The sequence below is a fragment of the Pogona vitticeps genome, chromosome 3, assembly GCF_051106095.1.
Source record: "Pogona vitticeps strain Pit_001003342236 chromosome 3, PviZW2.1, whole genome shotgun sequence".
Classification (NCBI taxonomy): domain Eukaryota; kingdom Metazoa; phylum Chordata; class Lepidosauria; order Squamata; family Agamidae; genus Pogona; species Pogona vitticeps.
Window position 1 is genome coordinate 122,360,814 of NC_135785.1, and position 22,466 is coordinate 122,383,279.

The following is a 22,466-nucleotide window of genomic DNA, read 5'->3' on the forward strand; positions in this document are numbered from 1 at the left end:
TTTAATATGTTTTAAGCTTTGTGCACTTACACCCATTTTAATGCATCTGCATATTTTTCTACCTTTTCTAGATACAGTACACTCAAAAGTTTCTTTGGAATTTGCCACAACCCCCCACTCCACTATCCACAAAGTAAGGTGAATGTTTCTTTTTGTCTCATAATACACCAGCCTAAAAATTTAGTGGACCTTGCAAGTTTTCTTCAGAACAACATAGAGGAGCCCCGTGTCGTGTTTGGACAGCTGTAACTCTAAAACATCTGCCAAGTTAAGTAAAATAATGTAATATAATCCAGAAACAAAAACACTCTTGTAATCTTCCTGCCAAATACAAAATCTCCAGTATTCTCACATTTTAAAATGTCAAAATCCAGAACTTGCTTACTTTGGCATTTAATAGGACTCTTCTGGGCTAAATGCATTAAGGATTACTAGAATAACTTTATGCTGCCCACTGTGGTTTCTTTAATTAAAATAATCCACTGTTTTTACTATACTAATTCTAAAAATCTTGTTAATTAAAGTAACCTTGTATTTGTCAAGCGACTCAAATAAGATAAGATTCTTGGCCTTATTGAAAAATTTGCCTGTATGTTTATGCTAAACCCATAAAGCGGGAGCAGTACCTCAAACATCTGAATGTGCTGAATGAATGCACACTCTCGTATAATCATTGCCTATTTATGGGTAGAACGGAATCTTATGGTGGGCGGTCCTCATTGGAGGTGGGGTGGAAACTGTTCTGCCATGAAATTTTGAGTCAGATTCTCCCTCCCTAACTAGGAACAAAAGACACCCCTGGGTCACAGATAGTGGCAGTACTAACAAAGCATATTGTATTCAAGCCTAGAAAGCAGAATGAAAGGCTGAGGCAGGAGAGAAGAAAATATGCTGTGCTGTTGAGGTAGCTTCTCTCATCTCCCTCTTTACAGTAAGTAGTTGCTGAATTAAGCTTATGCAATTTACTTTATTTAGCTTTGATGGTTAAAGATGATGGATGTGCTGGAAGCAGGGGCAAGAGGTGTATCATACCACCTTTGTGATTTTAAACACTGTTGAAAACCAGTGACATTTACACTGAAATCCTGAATGTTATTCACATTTAAATGCCACTGAGTTAAATGGGACTTACTCCCAGTGAAATGGACATAGCAGGGGTGGGCAAAGTATGTTCTACTTTCACACACTGGATAGCAACATCCATCAGCTTTAGCCAGGATGGCCAATTTAAGGAATGCTGGGAATTGCAGTGCAGGAATATCTGGAGGGCCCCATTCTGCCCACCTCTGAAGTGTAGGACTTCAATAAAGAAAAAAAAAATGGTTGGATCCCGCAGATAAAAGGAGTGGTCTACACAAACAGGTCTGACACAGATGTCATGCTGGCTCCCATTTTTTTCTATAGGTCAAAGCAAGCTAGGACTGAAGACTGGCATAATAACCTTGTGGGAGCTTTGCTTCTAAATGAACATTCATCTCTGGCACACCCAAAGGTCTACTGTGTACTGACACATCTTACCCTAGCTCACCCCCTCATGCAATTGGTAGCAACAGCTGGGATCTTTCCTTATATCAGGGAAGGCCAGGTCTAGACATGCAAGCCTGCTCTCATCCTTTGATTGCTCCTGCGATAGGTTTTCCAGGTTAGCAGCATCCCATTGCCTGAGATTTCCCGGCCCAAATGTAGCCTTGTGAGTCACAGGGATGTGTCACAAAGGTGGGGCCGGCAAGGATTGGGAAGTCGAGGTTTTTTCTCTCCAGGCTTTGTGTGGGAGTTATATGGCAGAGGCCGTAGGAGTGCAGCTGGGGTGGCAGTAGCACAACAGGAACAGGTAGGTCCCCCACATTGGGCATGAACCAAAAACTGAACTACAAACTGGTTTTCTGGTTGGTTTATGGTAATTCATAGTTTGTGGTTTGTGCCTGTCACGATCCCTATGTGGCCCCTGCTTGTTTCACCAAAATCAGAGCTCATGCTACGTGCCCCTCAGCTGCCACCAGTTGATTACATCAGCATTACCTATTCTTAATAATTAAGGTCCAGGCCATATGTCATTTTAAAAGAACCAAACAGAAATGGTTTATTGTTACAGATGATGATATTTCAAGCAATGTTGTTAACTCCTAATAAACATCCTCCTTCATCCACTCTCAACTACTCTCCCGCCCAAACTTCCAAAACTCTCTCAACTCTCCATCTCCCAGTCTCAAAACTTACTATCTAAACTCCTCCTCCCCCTGCTGAGTCTCTTATATCTCATGACTCTGCCCCTCCAGCACTACCATTGGTCTATGCAAATAGCATATGAATATTCATGACCTGGGCGGATGCCACAGTGCCCAGCTCCATTTAGGGCAGTGGTCCTCAACCTTGGGCCTCCAGATGTTCTTGGACTACAACTCCCAGAAGCCTTCACCACCACCTCTGCTGGCCAGGATTTCTGGGAGTTGAAGTCCAAGAACATCTGGAGGCCCAAGGTTGGGGACCACTGATTTAGGGTCCAACCACTATGCCCATTACAGTCACCTCCTAATATCTAGGCATTGTCGGCTGTTGTTTTCCACCCTTTTTGTTTCTACAATCAATCACTGGGAAGGTGTCAGAGGACACAGGGAAATCCTTTAAAAAGTGTTCCCTGTTTGTGTTTTTTAAAAGAGGAAAAATCTTGACTCTACTGTATTGTATTCATATCAAGAAGTTCCAGATATCTGGAAATTCTGAATTTTTAAAATTCTGAATTCTGAAGGGGTGTAATTCTGAAACCTGAATCTGAATCCCAGTCAGAATATTGGTGCTAGTGCGCATCCCTAATTCATATGCACATAATATAGATCTAAAAATGAAAACATTTTAACAAATCTTGATGAGGAATCTTCGTTTTATTCTTTGCACTGATAAGGATATGTCTGTAAAGGATGATCTTTTTAAAAAGCTTGCTCAATGAGCTTATGGCCAGATGTTATAAAATTAGCATTACTGCAGCCTTACAGTGTATCATAACACACTCTTATTTCAATGAAAAAAGTACTTACTCAGCCCTTTTTCTGTTGGTGTTTATGTTACTACTGACATAGTTAACATGGGAAAATGTGAAAATAAGGATTAGGTGAGAAATGGAACTATTGTAAAGTTGAAACCATATACTGATTTTTTAAAAAGGAAATGATTCCTCCATATTAAATGTCGTGCATGCTCAAAGAAAAATAGTGCCTGCATTTTATTAAGTGCTATGGCATTTTTAAGGGCCAAATTACATGTGATGTATAAAACTAGTAATCTGATTCACACATGGAGGGGTACACTTTAAAAGCACATGCAGAGGATTATATGTGTATGTTGAGAGAGAGAGAGAGAGAGAGAGAAATACAGACTATATTATATATTATATGTTATATACTGTATATAAATGACTAACAAACAGAAGTATTTAAATATTAAATATTTAAGTATTTAAGAGGGAAACATAACAGTATACAACAAAACACATGGGTGAATAACACAATTTGATTTCATTGGTTTACATATCAAGATTTCACAAACCCATTGTCCAATTTATCTCACATTAATTTCATTTCCCCACCTTTGAAATATGGAAATCCCTTTCCATGTTGTTTCGATGCTGCATGCAAAGCTGGAGTGTCCTCTCCAGAGCATGAAGCCTGGGTAAAATAATATGGAGGATAGGCTGTTACCCAAGCAGCAAATCCCCCCTCTCCACGTTGCTGAAATAGTCTAGTGGAAAGGCAAGAGCCAATACAACTGGTTCCAGCGACGTCACAGCAGTTGCCAGAATGACATAAACAGCCTCCGGGACTCCGGCTCCGGATTTTTCCTCAAGGTTAACTCCTGAAGCCTTTTCCATCAGTGGATATAGCCACAAGGAAGTGGAGGTTTGAAACTGGAGTTTTCCTTCTCCTAGATGGGCTGCCTTCCAAGGTTGATGAGCCCCACCTACCCGGCATTTATAACAATTCATAGCTTTTAATGATCCAGGGTTTATCTAATCTATTGTCCTGCTGCATCTGAGAGAGGCTACAGTCATGGCCAAAATATTGGCACCCTTGCAATTCTGTCAGAGAATGCAACCCTTCTCTCAGAAAATTGTTGCAGTTGCAAATGTTTTGGTACCCACATGTTCATTTCTTTGGTTTGCGTTGGAACAACACACACAACAAAAAACACACACAGAGAGGAAAAGTCAAATCTGATACAATTCCACACAAAAATGCACTGGCAAAATTATTGGCACCCTGTCTAAATTGTAAAAAATAATTGCTTTTCAAGCATGTGATGCTCCTATAATTTGTATTTAGACACATCTGTTGCAAGAGGTGTGGGCAATATAGTAATCACACTCGCAACCAGTTAAGATTGATAAAAGTTGACTCAACCTTTGTATTGCGTGTGACACTGAGCATGGAGAAAAGAATGAAGTGTAAAGAGTTGTATGTAGATTTGAGAGAAAAATGGTCGAAAAACATTGACAATTTTAAGGCTACAAGTCCATCTCCAGAGATCTTAATGTTCCTGTGTCCACTGTGCGCAATATCATCAAGAGGTTTACAGCCCATGGCACTGTAGCTAACCTCCATGAACATGGACAGAAGAGCAAAATTACTGAAAAATTACAACAAAGGGTTGTTCGAATGGTAGATACAGAACCCAGATTAACTTCCAAACAAATTCAAGATGATCTACAGACACCGGGTGCAACAGTGTCAGCTCGCACTATCCGTCACCATCTGAATGAAAAGGGACGCTATGGTAGGAGACCCAGGAGGACACCACTGCTGACACAAAGACATAAAAAGCAAGACCGGAGTATGCCAAAACTTATGCAACAAAACAGATGAGACAAAAGTAGAGCTTTTGGGTAAAGGACATCATTGCACTGTTTACAGAAAGAAAGGTCTGGAATCTTTTTCAATCGGGAATCCGGTGGAGGTCTCGGACCACTCACCAGATCACTGTGATGAGTTTGCCATTCACTTTGAGGGAAAAACTGCTCAGATTCACAGTGGGTTGGACTTCACCATTAGTGCAGAATCAGAGGAAGTGTCCGGTGTGCCATGCTTAGGTCAAGTATTAATGGATGAGTTTCAATTGTTGAGACCTGAGGATGTGGACTGGGTGCTTGAACCTGTGTATTCTACCACCACTCTGCTCAACCCTTGCCCATCTTGGCTAATTGGAAGATCTGCCAAGGGGGTTCGCACCTGGGTCCAGGAGGCTGTGAACACCTCTTTGAGAGAGGGAATGGCCCCTACCACCTTGAAAGAGGCAGTAATTCGACCATTCCTAAAAAAGCCTAACCTGGACCCAGGACTGGTGGTTAACTACTGACCAGTGGTGTACCTCCCTTATTTGGGCAAGGTGTTGGAGCAGGTTGTGGCTGGGCAACTCCAGGTGCTGCTGGATGAAATGGATTTTCTGGATCCATTTCAATCAGGTTTCAGGCCGGGCTTTGGTACAGAGACTGCCTTGGTTGCCGTGTACGATGACCTTTGCCAGGAGAGAGACAAGGGGAGTGTGACCCTGTTGATACTCCTGGACCTCTCAGTAGCTTTCAACACCATTGACCATGGTGTCCTTCTGAATAGGCTGGCTGAGTTGGGAGTCGGGGTCACTGCTTTATGGTGGTTCTGCTCCTTCCTGGCTGACTGTGTCCAGTTTCTCGGCCCCATGGCATTTATGGCATGGAGTTCCTCAGGGCTCAATACTGTCCCCCATGCTATTTAACATCTTCATGGAACCGCTGGGAGAGGTCATCAGAAGGTTTGGGCTGAGGAGTCAGCAATATGCTGACGACACTCAGCTCTAACTCTCATTTTCCACCAATCCAGGTGAGGTGGTTTCTGTGCTGAACTCATGTCTGGACCTGATAATGGACTGGATGTGGGTCAATAAATTGAAACTCAATCCAGACAGTGCTGTTAGTGAGTGCTGTTAGTGAGTGCTTCGCCGGACAGCCTAGAGGGTCATTTCCCTGCCCTGAATGGGGTTACACTCCCCCTAAGGGATAGTGTCTGCAGCTTGGGGGTGCTCCTGGACCCTGTTCTAACTCTGGAAGTCCAGGTGGACTTGGTGGCAAGGGACGCCTTCCTTCATCTGCGGAAATTATACCAGCTACAGCCCTACCTGGACAAGCAGAGTCTCATGATAGTTATGCATGCACTGGTAACATCCTGTATAGATGGCAATGCGCTGTACAGTACATGGGGCTACTTTTGAAGATGGTCCGGCAACTACAACTGGTTCAGAATCGAGCTGCACAGCTTGTGAGTGGTGGGACATCAGGCTGATTCTGTTTAAATTACATTGGCTACTAGTCGCGGCCCAGGCCCAATTCAAAGTGCTTGTTTTGATGTATAAAGCCCTGGATACCTGAAGAATTGCCTCCATCCATATAAACCTACCCAGCAATTAAGATCTAGCCAGAGGTCCCTCCTGAAAGAGCCATCCCTCAAGGAGGTAAGAGGGATGGCTTGTAGACAAAGTCGCCCCCAGACTATGGAACGCCATCCCAAGTGAGATTCGTCTGATGCCAACATTGATGATGTTTCAGTGCCAGGTCAAAACCTTCCTGTTCCAGAAGGTTTTTAATTGAAATAATATCAACTGTGGTCCTGATGGCAAATTTTAGAGTACCGTATTTTTAATTGTATTTTAATTGTTTTATGTTTTTATTCTATTTAAATTGTTGTAAGCCGCCTAGAGAACTTTGAGTATTGTGAGTGGCATATAAGTTAATTAAATAAATAAAATGGGGCATTCAAAGAAAAAAACAACAACCCTGAGAATTAAATGCAACAAGGAAGGACACTTGCCTGATAAAGTTCCTACCTACAATGGTGTGAAGCAAGGGTGTATACTAGCTCCATTGTTATTTAATTTTTATATCAACTCAATGGTAACGGTGCTCAGCCAGCCGTAGTTCCATCTCCCCAAACTAGCAAATAGACATATAGCTCTTCTGTTATATGCAGATGATGCAGCCCTAGTTTCACAGGCACCAATAGGACTAAGGACAGCATTATGCACTCTTGTGCAATACTTTAAAGAGGAAATGCTACAAATAAATTACTCAAAGACCAAAGTTTTAGTGTTCGCTCAGAGGCCCAGGATCTATAAGCGGTTGATTGATGAGCATGAGATAGAACAAATTATGGCTTACAAATATTTGGGTGTTGTATTTCAATATAAAGGAAACCACAATACACATGTTAACAATGTGGTACAAGCAGCACAAAAATCTAGCCTTGCTATACTAAAATTCTTCTATACAAAAGGAGATCAGTATGTTCCAGCTGCACTAAGATGGTTTAAGGCCAAACCCCTTAGTCAGCTCTTGTATGGGGCACAATTGGGCCCCTATTCTTCATTTATCCAGTTAGAAGTAGTTCGATTTAAATTTGTGAGGGCTATCTCACAAGTTCCAAGAGGGGTATCCAATGCAGCCCTTAGGCTTGAAGTGGGATTGAAGCCAGAGCTTGGCTGGTTATTTTTAACTCTTGTCTAAAGTTAAAAATAGCCAGCCAAGTGGACTGACTTCACTGGTATTACAGCAATAAAACATTTGTTGTTGTTGTTGTTGTTGTTGTTGTTGTTGTTGTTGTTGTTGTTGTCGTCGTCGTCGTCGTCGTCGTCGTCATCATCATCCTCATCAACTATAGGTCCTGGCAGCAAATTTTAGAGTACTGTATTTTTAATTGTATTTTAATTGTTTTATCTTTTTATTGTATTTAAATTGTTGTAAGCTGCCCAGAGACCTTTGGGTAGTGTGGGCGGCATATATGTTAAATCAATAAATAAAATGATTCAAAGAAAAAAGCACAGTCCCTATAGTCAAACATGGTGGAGGTTCAGAAACCCACAGGGAGTGTGTGTGTGTGTGTGTGTGTGTGTGTGTGTGTGTGTGTGTGTGTGTGTGTGTGTGTGTGTGTGTGTGTGTGTGTGTGTGTGTGTGTGTGTGTGTGTGTGTGTGTGTGTGTGTAGGGATTGCATCAGTAACCCACTTCTTTAATATCTCACACATCTTGAAACCCATCATTCACTGATCTGTCACAACATTAAAACCACTGACATATTTTTACATATTATGGACTCCATATAATATCTTTATTATTTTTAATTTTTTCCCTATCTCAAGTCTGGGAATGTTCCTTTTCGTGTACATGCTGGATGGGAGATTCAGGGGTTGGGCCCCTAAAAGTTATGTTTTGGGACACCAGCCGAGAACAATATCCAAAGGCCAAAAAAGGGGAGATATACTCTCAGAGGGATTGTTGACATCATCACCAGGACTCAGCCCATCCTGAGGGGACTGCTGTTGTTGCTCCCTTGGCAACTCACCACCTGCTCCTGGCCCTTTACGACATCACAGGGGGCCTACCTCTCTGCTTGCAGATAAAAGGGGCTTGAGAGGCAGGGCAGAGACCAGAGGAGAGGACAGCGGGCTGCAGCAGTCCAGCAAGAGAGTGGCTGTTGGAGAAACTGGCCTTCTCAACAAGGCAGGTTCTCTATTCAACTTGCTAAGTGGGCTTACTTTTAAAAATCTTTCAAACACAGAAAGATCTTGCGCCTGCAAAAAACAGCCCCGCCAGCACAATCCCTGCAAGAAAAAAAGAATTTTAAAAAGGGAAAAGCAGCACCTTACCTCCACTACCGCTGCTGGGCTAGAACTGCTTGGGAGCAGCCCTTTGGGAGAAGCCGTGGGGCGGGAGAGAAAGGCGATCCAGGTTTTCTTTTCCCCCTCCATGCTCAGGATTACCTCCCTCCTTTCTTGCCCACAGCGTGGCTTTCTCCCTCGGCAGCCATTCAGGGCTTTTCATCGAGTGAAAAGCAGGGCTTTTCTTTTCTTCTTTTCTTCTCAGTGGAGAAGCTGGGCGGACGGAGAGAAATGGTGGATCGGCTCCCTCTTTTCTTGCCCACCACGCGGCTGTCTCCCTCAGAAGTGGCGGCATTTCGGGGCTTTTCGGTGGCTGCTGAATCCCCTTCGTGCCGGGCTGAGCTCAGTCTCTGGCCCAGCGCGAACGGGACTTAGCAGCCGCAGCAGCATCTGGCTCTGCATCACGGTGGAGCCTGGAAGACTCCGCCGTTTGAATTTCCCACGTAGGCTGCTGAGCCCTGCTTTTCACCCGATGAAAAGCCCTGAAAGGCCGCTGCTTCTGAGGGAGAAAGCTGCACAGTGGGCAAGAAAGGAGGGAGCCGATCTGCCATTTCTCCCCGGCTGCCCGGCTTCTCCACAGCTGAAAACGCCATTGGGCTGCCCCAACCACGATTGCTGGCTTCGGAGGTGCCCCGCAAGCCCTCCCATGGTGCTGGGTAAACCTCCAAATGGAGAAAGGCAGGGGGAAAGGGTGGGAAGCTGAGTTTTGAATTTCCTGCCCTTTTTCCCTGCCGTTTTTTCTGTTCGTAACCCGAAGCTGGGTTCACAAGTTGAGGGAATATTTTCCCATCAGGGCGGTTCTTAACTCAAAAAGTTCGTAACTAGGTTGGTTCGTAACTTGAGGGTTGACTGTATCTTGTAACTAGAAAAAGAACTGCAAAGATGTGATTTGAGGACAAATTTCACAACTACTTCTAAAGTTGCTGTAAAATGCAGACCACCTTTTGATCCATTAAAAACACAGCAATTTAAAAAATGAATAAACAAATATTTTAAGTTCACTTTTTCTTCATTTATTTCCCCTCATGCTAGATAAAACATTAACAAAGCAGTAGCCACAAATATTTTAACATGGTTTTAAATATCCTATGCTCCTTGCCTTAATTTTGAACTACTTAAGGCAGTTGCATTTATTGACTATCACTGTGGATAGACTGTTTGATGAGGCCTGAAGAAGCCTGAGTTCATATCTCTAGCCACAGAAACCCACTGCATGTGTGTGTGTGTGTGTGGGGGGAGGGATCGCATCAGTAACCCACTTCTGGAATATATTACATATCTTGAAACCCATCATACACTGATCTGCGACAACATTAAAATCACTGACATATTTTTATATATTATGGACGCCTTATAATATCTTTTTCATGGCAGGGGCATGAAAAATATCTAAAAAGAGTTAACCGTGGGTCCAGGGCTACATTTCTGTGACTGTGTCTTTCCTTATTAATTTATTATTATTTTTTCCTATCTCAACCCTGGGAATGTTCCTTTTGGGGTACATGCTGGATGGGAGATTCAGGGGTTGGGCCCCCAAAAGTAATTTTTTCAGACCCCAGCCTAGAACAATATCCAAAGGCTAAAAAAGGGGAGATTTACTCTCAGAGCGATTGTTGACATCATCACCAGGACTCAGCCCATCCTGAGGGGGTTGCTGTTGCTGCTGCCTTGGCAACTCACCACATGCTCCTGGCCCTTTACGACATCACAGGGGGCCCACCTCTCTGCTTGCAGATAAAAGGGGCTTGAGAGGCAGGGCAGGAGACCAGAGGAGAGGACAGCGGGCTGAAACAGTCCAGCAAGAGAGTGGCTGCTGGAGACACAGACCTTCTCAACAAGGCAAGTTCTCTATTCAACTTGCTAAGTGGAGTTACTTTTAAAAATCTTTCAGGTTTTTCTTTTCTATTAAAGGTTTATTTCCACTCTGACCCTTGCAGAGAACAATTGGCTGCCACAACACAACATTATTAGTAAAAGGCCCTTGTCCTACCGCTCCACTGTGGAACAGTAACATCTAAAAATGGAGTAGGAAGATTTCTTAAAAGCTTGGGGGGACGTGTTTAAATTTGTTGTTTTAAAAGGAGATGCGTTATAGCACATAATTAAAATATCAGGGCGTTAAAAAAAAAAAAGAAAGGCTGTTTAAAAACACTTGCATAAAAAGAAGAATCTTTCCTAGATGGCAGGCACTAAAAAGAGAGGAGAAACGTCTACCCAGGCAAATGTGCTGAAGCAAACCCTTTATCACTTAACCATCTATTCCAAAGGGGAGAAAGGCTATGGATGCCCGGCATGCTTTGGTAAAATTTTTTAGAAGTTATTTAAATTTAGACACTGTTCCAGTGAATTCAAGCCAAAATGCCCAGTCCTTCTCCTGCCCATGTTATCCTCACAAAATTGAGTGAAGCTAAACCAACAGCAGGGAACCAGCAGTGGGGGCCTCATTTGGAACAGTCGGGCTCGATAAGGATATTGGCAGATTGATCCCTTCCCCTGCTTGGTGCACGGCAGAGGAAGAGGGAAGGAAAGGGGTTTTGTTCTCTTCTGTAGGTAGATTAGTGCAGATGTGCTGCCTCAGTTATACCTTTCTTTATTTTGCCTTCTCTTATAGGACCAGTTGCGTAACTGCCTACTAGAAAGCCACTGCCATGGATTTGACCTTTAGCTCTTTAAGGTAAGGCAATGAAAACGTTTTTTCTCCAAACTGATGTTGTGCATCAGCAGCAGTTTACATACAATCTTTTTTTAAATAATTGCCAATATCCTGGGGTTGCTTTGCTGCTTCTGGCACTGAATGCCTTGACTGTGTGAATAGTATCATGAAATCTGATGATTACCAAAGAAATCTTGGCACAACATAGTGGCCAGTGTCGGAAAGCTGTGTCTGCACCAGAGGACATGTAACCAGAAATACACTTCAAAAAGCACTCAGAAATGGTTCCAAACAAAGTGCTGGAGAGTTCTGAAATGGTGAGCAATGACTCCAGATCTGAATCTCATAGAACACCTGTGGAGAGATCTCAAAACAGCACTTGGGAGAAGGCATCCTTCAAATCTGAAGGCCCTGGAGCAGTTTGCAAAAGAAGAGTGGTCCAAAATTCCAGTAGAGAGGTGTAAGAAATTCATTCATGGCTACAGGAAGCGATTGATATCAGTTCTTTTTTCCAAAGGGGGTCCAGACAAATATTAGGTTAAGGGTGCCAATAATTTTGGCCAGTGCATTTTTGCATTTCTGTGTGGGATTGTATCAGATTTGATTTTTCTTCTTTGTATTTTTGTGTTGTTCCAACACAACCAAAGAAATGAACATGTGAGTATCAAAACATTTGCAACTGCAACAATTTTCTGAGATAAGGGTTGCATTTTCTGACAGAATTGCAAGTGTGCCAATATTTTTGGCCATGACTGTATAAACAGCCATTTAAGACTGGAATTGCATTTATAGATCCAAGGTTCCAAGAGAACTGGTTGGAAGCCCAGGAAAATTCCTCCAGGACCTTTTAAGAATTCACTCAAAGAAACCAAGTTCTACAACAACAACAAAAGAATGAGTGGTATGGTTTCAATATATATATTTTTAAGAAACAAAGGTGTGTTTCTTTTTTAAAAAAACTCCAGGAACTTATTTTTAAATAACAACAATACTTAATGGCACTGAAATTGCTCAACAGGGAAAACACTGGTGCTTCTAGGCAATGTGGAAAAACACTTCTAACATCTACTTAATAGCTGTGAGCTGAAATGCTTGAAAGATTTTACCTAAGGAAGAAGAATTAGGAAGACCCCTGCTGAAGACAAAGATCCTGCAAAGCAGATCAAAGCTTGTAGCTCAGCAGGTTTCGTTCAGACACCAACCAGGGAGTCCTGAAAAACAAATGCGTTATGACAGCAACCAGCAGGCTGAAGCTTGCATTTTTCCCACGCACTGGTCAGTATCAGCCTGGTGTGTGAAGTGTGTTACCTTGTATAAGGCTTAAATCAGCTTCCCCTTAAATCCGTCCATAACACTAGTGTACGGCTTACATTTGAGAACCTGTACTTTTAGTTTCTTTCATGCATTAGAAATATTCATGCATAGTACAAATAATGACACAGAAACTTGGAGATGCTTTTTAGTTCCTCATGTAAAAACAGTCCAATTATGTGGTGCACACAAACCAAATTCCTCTAAGGATAACGTCTTCTTTATTTTTTAACACAAGAAGGCCATGTCAATGTGTTTAATGTCACAAAAGTTCTTTCCACATTTATAACTTAGCCCTGTAACTGTTAACAAAGTCTCAAAAAGGCTATTTTTGTCCTTGCAACACCACAACACCACTTTTTACTATTCTGTGGCTCAGACGTGGGGAACCTGTGATTCTCTAGACATAATTGAACTACCGTCTCCATCAGTCCCTGCCGATGTCCTAAATACTGTAATAGGAGGCATGAACCAGCAATATTGGTGGAGCCACAGACTTCCGAACCCTGCTGTAAAATAGGGATGGAGAACATTTAGCCAACCAGATGCTGTTGGAATGCAGCTTCCATTATCCTTCACCTGTAGCTGTGCTGAGCAGGGATAATGGGAGCTTACTCTCTTGTCCCAGATCTGTTACCAGACCCTTTCCCCCCTCTTTTCTTCCCATTCAGGCCCCTTTTGAGATTGTGAGGCCCAAAGTACCATATTCACTGGAGGCCTCTCATCACAACATCCATCATTTTTTCAGTCAGCTGCATGGAAATAAAGGAGGCAGAAGCATGCATACAATGCTTAGTGTAAACAGGTATACTATTTGACATCAGAATGGTAAAGTTTTATGACTAAAAAAGAAATATTTATATATACTGACAAATTACAGAACATTTTAGAAGTTATCTTTTTCCTACATGTTTTACCAACAAATTCAGAAATGAGACTAATGAAAGGTATTCCTCTCAGATGTTCCCATACTGTGGAGAAAATGATAATAACAACAGTTTTGATTCTGTTATTGTGGAAAATAACATGATTTTTTCAATAATATACAGCCCATGTTGTCTAGGGGATTTTGGTCTTATAAACATGTTTTTGTTTAGAGGAGATTTGCAGATCATTTAAGAGCACTCTCACTAAAGTATCTGTATCCCTTTCCAGGGTAACATGATTTTGAGAAGAATGGTTCAGTCTTGGGTTTCTCTGAGGTAAAAATGTCAAGAACGAAACAGAAGAAAATGAAAAACAAGCAGCAGCAGCAGAAGCAGTGGTCTGACTGTGGTTGGGATGAGAATAAACTGCTACTATTAGCACTGCTTGTGCTTAAGCTCTCATGACATAAGGACCATTAACACCACCAGAACAGGTTGTTTTGTGTGTTATAAAAATTCAGTTCATGGGGCTTAAATGTCTGGAATTCTGTTAAGTTGGTGGCAAAGCAGCGATGCCAAAGCTAATGTGGCTTGCTCTGTTTTATCCATGAAAGCTTGCAATTTTAACTTTTTAGTGATCGAATAAAAGGTGTCACTCTCTCTTGCATTTGTGCAATCTTGGGGACCACACAGACTTTTCTTTGTTCTTTCTGGACCACATGAAATCTTATCATTCTTCTTGCTGTAATTCTTTAATGATCTGGCTGACCACTGTTTCCTGGGTGGACTGTTCTACTGCTCGGGAGAGAACTAACTGGTGCTTTGTATATTGCTTCTTATTCTGAAGGCTTTGACATGAATGGAAAAGATAATAGCAGATCTGTGAAGATGTTCAAGGGATCCTCTGGAGGTGTGAGCTACTCACTCTTAGTCAGGGACAAGAAATCTTTGGATCAGAACTCCCATTATTCTTGACCAGATTGGCAAATGCTGATGTGGACTTATTTGATTGATTGATTGATTGATTGATTGATTGATTGATTGATTGATTGATTGATTGATTGATTGATTTGATTTGATTTGATTTGATTTGATTTGATTTGATTTGATTTGATTTATACCCCGCCTATCTGGTCTACTCGACCACTCTAGGCGGCTTCCAGTATAGGATAAAACAATAAAACACAAGAATATTACATAATCATTTGATACAGTTACAATAAAATAGAGTGAGAATAAAATAAGAAGGAATAGAAAAGAAATCAGGTATTGACTGGAGTCAATTGACAGTGCTATAAAAAGCTATTCAGCCACCCACCCACCCACCACCCAGTCAGCCAACCAGCCAAGTATAATCTTGCAGCATTTTAAGGATTAAAATTCAGCATTTTTGGTCCTGAATTTACTTTGTTATATGCAAATTCATGCCACAGGGCTGTTGTGTTCAGTAGTTTACTCTCCAGTAACAATATTTAGGACTATGGCCTTGGGCAAGATCCTCTCTACATAAATGTTTGAGCAAGTTCTTAATGTTAAGCCCTCAACACAGATGTGTCACTGCCTGGAGCTTCACACTAGTGCATCATCATAAATACATCAGCTAATGGGATGCTGGCCTATTGCTACTACCAACACAAATGCTTAATCCACTCCTATAACTAAAAAAGTTAACTTTTTTAGTTACAGCATCTTCTAGAATCCCAACTGCCATGCAGTCCAAAAAGTAACTTTTTGGTAGTCGCAATCTAAAAAGTAACTTTTCCTACTTTCCTAACTCAGAGTACTAGGAATGCATCCCAATTTGATAAGCAGAGAGTTGCAGGAATATGTCTGTTACCAATGATCTCTTCCCCTTCAGTGTGGAAGACCAAATCTTGGTTAAATGTACCTATTTAAAGCAATCCCTCCTCCTTTTAAGAACTAGCAACCATCAGGGGCAGCTGGTCCGTCAGAGCTCATGGGGTCCTGCCCTGCCGTTGACTAAGGTTACTCCCAGCCAGCCCCCTTCCACCTGCCTGCCTTCTTGGATCCAGTATGTACGTGAATACTTGCTTGCCTGGCTTTCTGGGTGTGAATGCCTGTCTGTACACGTAGGTGGATATCAGTTTTTGCTGAAGGCTCTGCCTGTCACCATCACTGACTGCTATGGCAACCTGACATTGCCATGATAATAATAATGTGTCGTACACAGGTGGCACACCAGGCAAGTGTACATTGAATTTGAAGCAGAATAACGGATTAAGGGAAAAACCTACTCCTTTTTGTTTTGAGTAAAAACAGAAATAATTTTTAAATGCCCCCAAGAAGAGCCACAGGTGTCTGTGTGAGCATACAACAATTTGTGGAAAATGTGGAGTGAAGTTGATTTTGCATTTGTCCAGTCACATGCATTTAAACATTCACCTTCTCTCAGCTAAATTTATACTGTTGTCAAAACTATACACACCTCCCATTTTCTTTCCACACTTTTTCATGATGAGGTTTCCTGCAGGGTGGTGGCAATTGGAAAGTTAGGGAAAATGTATGTTTATTAGCACATCCAGCACTCCTAATTATCACTTCATCAAGCAGAGTGATGTCAAAAGGAAACAGAAAAATGCCAGTCAATTTGAGAGAGGCCCCAGTCTCTCGAGAATACACTATTAGACTGGAAATGGTATTTTTGGAAAACTTGACTTCAGCCAGAGGCAGTACTGCTGCCTGCTTCCAACTTCTGCTGTTCTCATCTCTCACAATGTCTGCTTCTGCCAGTTATAGCAAGAGCCGAGCTTCCAGAATGGCAAGAGGCTGCCAATTCATAAGCACCTGGTCTGAGTGCAGAGTAAAACTTCTTGACAGCTGCACTTGGGGTGTCTTTTTCCTGTTTGTCCTGCAACTCCGTAGCAGTGTGGTGCGTCACTGATGCTACCACCCCAAAACAAACAAAAAACCATACTACTCCCCATTATCTGTTAAAGTCAACACATTTTGAACAACAGGCATCTTTTATGAGAATCCGAATGTTCACAGTTTTCGTTTACTTTATTGTGGATTTTTTTCTGTCTGCCACACAACTGGATTCTGCAGGTTTGTTTTGTTTTTTTGTTTTAAATTTTGTTTTTATAAACTACAACATAAAATACATAAACCAAAATACAAATCAATTGTGTTCCCCACCACCCTAGTCGAGACCTCTTGCAGTAATCTTCTTCCTCTATCTTTATTCTTCTTCTTCCTTTATTGTCCTCTTCTTCAGAACTGCACTGATTCCTGATTTGGAACTTTCCCTTTTCCTTTTGTTAGCACATATTCAATAAATCTGCCCCATATATCATAAAAATATTTTTAATCTCTCATTTCTTAACTTTTAAATTACAAGTTAATTTATCATTTATAGCAATGGTCCATATTTCATTATACCATTCTTCCATTTGAAATTCAAGTTTTGATTTCCAATTCCTGGCTATTATTAATCTGGCTGCTGTTAATATATTGGCAATCAACTCTGTAGTCATCATATCATATTCCACAATTACGAATATTGATAACAAAGCTACCTCAGGATTAAATTCTATATCTCTTTCACTTATATCAGTTAATTCCTTAAAGACTAGTTTCCAAAATCTTTGTACTTTTTCACATTCCCGCTACATATGAAAGTATGTACCAATTTCCTCTTCACATTTCCAACAGACATTCAGATAATTAGAGTTAATTTTATTCAATGTTATTGGTGCCAGATACCATTTAAACGTAGTTTTAAAATTTTTTTATTTTATTCTCACCAACATAAATCATAAAACCCTCATTTTCCGTATCTTCATCCATTCTTCACCATTTATTCTTTTTCCCAGATCTTGTTCCAACACTAGCTTCAATCCTTCATTCTCAGTCTCTTCTTATTTTAAATCTAGCAGTCTATAAATTTTATTTACCACACTCTTCATTGATTTATTCATCTGAATGTCTTCATATGATAATAGAAATTGTTCATACTTTGTACATTCTCTACCTTTATTGTACTTCTTTACCCATTCATTAGTCCATTTTTCTAATTGCATATAACTCAACCACGATATATTCTTATTTTGAAGAATTTGTTTAATTTGATTTCATTTTATCCAACCAATCTTTTAATCTAATCACTTTTTCCCCTTAAATAATTCTAAATGGACTTTCATATTGGCAGGGAAATTCTCTATTTCAGTTACTAATCCTAATGGAGAATTAGATGAACATAGATTTTTAAAAATACTTATACCACACATTTAACATAGTTTTTAAAAAGGGGTTATTGATTTCGCTTATTTTATGTTTTTTAATTATGCTGAACAGATTTTTTCAATATCAACCTGTAGTTCCGATGATCCCATTTTCCACCGCATTAACCTTTCTGGGTTATATATAATTTCCCAAATAAACCTCAGCTGATTAGCCATATAGTAATTTTTAATATTTGGTATACCTATACCTCCTTTTTAATTGTCTTATACCAATACCTTTTATTTATTCTGGCTTTCTTCCCTTCATTACAATATCTATTAATCAGTCCTTGCCAAAATTTAAAATCATATTCTGTTAATTGTACTGGTAACATCCTAAATAAAAAAATCATCTGTGGTAAAATCTTCATTTTCATCAGTACAGTCCTTCCAAACCAAGAGAGTTTCAAACTGGAATATTCCTGTAATTTCTTTTTGATATCTCTTTTTATTTTATTATAATTATGTTCCTTTATTTTCTAAGTATCCTTTACTAAATCTATACCTAAATATTTAACAGATTTACATGTCCTAAAATCATATATATCAGCAAACTTTTCTTGTTCTAATTTATTATGATTAAACAACATTATTTCAGATTTTTGCCAATTTACACATAATCCACTTTATTTATTTTTTCTAAATGATTTTTAATTCTATCCATACTTTTTTTTTCAGGGAAGAATGGCTTTTTTCCCCCTACATACAAAAAACCACACACAAAAAAAACCAAAAACAATACAAATAGAATCAAAAACAAAAACAAAACCCCACACATGTAGGCAGGGGGGAAGCATTTCCATACAATATTATCCATTCTTAAAGAAAACTGTCTGCATCAACCTTTTGTTCCTCAGGATATCCATGTTACCATCTATCCATACTTTCTAATGGGTTTTTTAAGTGTGAAAAGGGCATCATCAGCAAATAAGTTAATCTTTATTTTGTTATTCTCACCCATACCACTAATTAAATCATAATTCCTTATTGCATTTACTAACATTTCAATAATTAAACAAAACAGAACTGGGGAAAGAGGGCAACCTAGTCTAGTGCCTCGGCCGAGAGCTATCTGTTCTGTCATCCTGTCATTAACTATTACTGCAGAAATGTTCTCCAAATATAGTTGATCTATTACCCCCATAAATTTCTTTCTAAAACCCCAACCCTTTAAAAGAATCTTTAATGTTGGCCATTTTACACAATCAAATGCCTTAAAAATATCTAATGATTAAATACCTGCCTTTATCTTATCTTTTTCTATATTATATATAATATTCAAACCCCTCCTAGTTAAATTTGCCATTTGTCATCCCTTTAAAATACCATTCTGATATTCTTTAATATATTTTGCAATGAACTTATTCATTCTATTTGCTAAAATTGCTGTAAATATCTTTGCATCTTGATTTAATAATGAGATAGGCCTGTACAAACTTGGATCTGTCAGATCTTTATTGGGTTTTGGGATAAGAGTTGTTAATGAATATTTCAGAGATTGGGGTATTTTCTCTCCTTCCAATATTCCATTATAGAGTATTTTCAACTTGGGGATCATTATTGATTTAAAAGATTTATAATATTCTGATCAAATTCTATCAAAGCCTGGAGTTCTACCAGTTTTTAGTTTGTTGATAACCTCTGCAATCTCTTCATCCTTTATCTCTTTTTCTAATTCTCTTTTATTTTTTTCACGGTTCCTAGTGTGAGTAATCAAAAGACATTGCGGAGCTCTTCTGTCTTTCCCTCCTTGAAGGATTTTTAAAGGGGGATAAAAATTAAAGAAGTCTCATGCAGGGTCTTTTAAAGACATTCAGAGATCTAGTGGCCAAACGATCCATTAATTGTCATGTCCTTCTTTGAGTTTCCCTTCAGCTGGAGTGAAAAGGATATGTAAAAAAAATCTCTCTCTCTCTCTCTCTCTCAATATATGTATAAACATTTGACACCATTAAAAATATGGTAAGATTTTAGGACTCTAACACTCTAACATGATATTAGATCTACTTGCGAGGCATACTCAGTGGGCTGGGAAACTCCCTCTCCTTTGGGGGAATTACTCTCCCCACGAAGAGTGAGGTTCACAGCTTGGGCATCTGCCTGGACCCGGATCTCACCATGGACACCCAGGTGTCACCTGTGGTCCAAACAGTTCATTTCCATCTTTGGAAGATTGCCCAGCTGCGTCCCTATCTAGACATGGGGGCACTCATGACGCTGATTCATGCCCTCATAATCTCAAGAATAGCCTACTGCAGTGCTCTCTTTGTGAGGCTACCTTTGAGGCTGATGCAGAGACTTCAACTGGTCCAGAATTCAGTGGCCAGATTAATAATTGGGATGAAGAAATTCCAGCATACCTCCCCCACTCTGGCTGCCCTTCATTGGTGACCGGTTCGTTTCTGCATTGACTTCAAGGTTATGATGGTAACATTTAAAGCCCTTAATGGTTTAGGACCTAGGTACCTATCAGAATGCCTGCACCGAGCCAGATCTGTCCGTAATACCCATTCCTCACAGGCAGGGCGGTTGAGGGTCTTGATCCCGACGGAGGCCCGGAGGGAAAGAAATAGAAACCAGGCCTTCACAGTGGTTGCCCCCCACCTATGGAACAACCTGCTGACTAAGATTTGTCTGGCACCCTCGCTGGAGCACTAGAATCATGTCCTTCCTTTTTACCATTCTTTTTGCTATCCTCTCCATCACCCTTTCTACCACCTTACTGCCATCTGTTTTAATTTCTGATTTGTTATTTATAAACTTATTTTTATTGTGTTTTTAATTTTTTTCTCTCTCTCTTTATATTGTTAGCTGCCCAGAGTAACCAAGTTGCCAGATGGTGCAGGATATAAAATCAAATAGTAAATAAATATTATTGTTAATAATGATGGCATTTGTAAACCACCCAGAGTGGCCTTGGAAGCCATATGGGTGAAATATAAATGAATGAATGAATGAATGAATGAATGAATGAATGAATGAATGAATGAATGAATGAATTGAATGAATGAATGAATGAATGAATGAATGAATGAATGAATATGTCACTGTAACCAATCTGGATATCTAAAGGAATGGGTGCAGCTTGTACATTAGTTTTAATTGTGCAAATGCACTCCTGGCCACCACTGAAATCAGTACATCTGAGCTCAGGGATTAATCAGGAGCACACCCAAGCTGTGGACTTACATTTTGGGGGGGAGTGCAACCCCATCCAGCACAAGCTGAATCCCTGTTTCATTACAGTATTTGCCTTTTGGCTGACCAGCACCATATCTGCCTTGCCTGGATTAAGTTTCAGCTTTTTTGTCCTCATCTAGCTCATTACTGTCACCAGGTACTGGTTTAGAATGGAGATAGCTTCCTTGGAATTAGATGGAAAGCAGAGATAGAGTTGGGTGTCATCTGCATAGTGATGGTACCAAACTCCAAAGCTCTGGACAATCTCTCCCAGCAATTTCATCTATACATTAAATAGCATTTGGGGTGGGCAGAATGGAACGGTGAGGGGCATCACAGGCCAACAGTCAAGGCATCAAAGAGGAATGCCCCAGCTCCACTTTCTGGGCTTGCGCATTCAGGAAAAACTAGAGTCAATGTAAAACAGTTCCTCCAAGTCCTATATCAGAGATATAACCCAGAAGGATATTATGGTCAATCATATCAAAGATTGCTGAGAGGTCCAGCAGAACCAACAGGAAAGCATTTCCTCTGTCCAGTTCCCAGCCTAAGTCATCAACCAAGGCAACCAAAGCAGTCTCTGTCCCATAACCAGGCCTGAAGCCAGACTGAAACTGATAGGTGCCCAAAGTGGTCTATATGGACCCCCAGGGGTCGATTTCAACTTGCAGGGGGTCCATGTCAGAGAGAAAAACATTGGGGGCACAAGTTTAGACTTGTATCAAAGCTTTGCATGGGGCAGGGGGTCTACGGAAAACAAATAAGTCAGCAAGTGGTCTATGGGGCAAAGAAGTTTGGGAACCTAATTCTACATAAACCACAACATCCAGGAATTCCTGAAGATGAGAAACCACCACATACTCCAGTTTGCTATGTGCCATCATCAGGTTGCCTCTGATGTATGGTGACTCTATGAACGAGAGCTCTCCAACATGTCCTCTGGTATCTTGCCCAAAAATGGAATATTGGAGACTGGCTAACAATTGTCCAATACAGTAGGATTCAAGGAGGGCTTCTTGAATACAAATGATATTATTACTTTAGGCATGCTGGCACTCTACCTTGCTGCAAGGAGGCACTTATCGTGCCTCTTACTCACTCAGCCAGTCCCTCTTTGGCTGCTTTTATAAGCCAGGAAGAGCCAGGAAAATATTATAATAATACTTTTATTATAATTTTCTGTTTTCCCATCTTGAGCATTACTTAGCATTACTAATCACTATTGTTTTGAATTGTTTTTAACAGTTTTAGCTTACAATGTTTAATGGAACCAACCAGGAGGAGACTTTGTCTAAAAGGGCGGGATAGAAATCGAATAAATAAAATAATAAAATAATTAAATAAATAACAAGATTCCAGCACACACGAGGCAACTTTCATCACTGCAACATCCTGTCCATATCCTCAGGCTGTAAAAACTGAAAGTTATCCATTATTATTAGAAACAAAATTACACCCACAGGACCTGTATCAACTGTAGCATTTAAGTCAGAGAAGATTCAAGTGACTTTGTCTGCAAAATACTATGATACTTGGTTGACAATATT

At 40.4% G+C, this 22,466-nt stretch overlaps 1 long non-coding RNA gene across 1 annotated transcript; it reads left to right on the top strand.

Annotated features, from left to right (window-relative positions):
• The first annotated feature begins 10,335 nt into the window (after positions 1 to 10,335).
• LOC140705475 (uncharacterized) lies at positions 10,336 to 22,252 on the top strand. Its single transcript, XR_012084859.2, has 3 exons — positions 10,336 to 10,507; positions 11,280 to 11,342; positions 13,788 to 22,252. It is a non-coding gene; the product is annotated as an uncharacterized LOC140705475 (long non-coding RNA).
• The last annotated feature ends 214 nt before the right edge of the window (positions 22,253 to 22,466 follow it).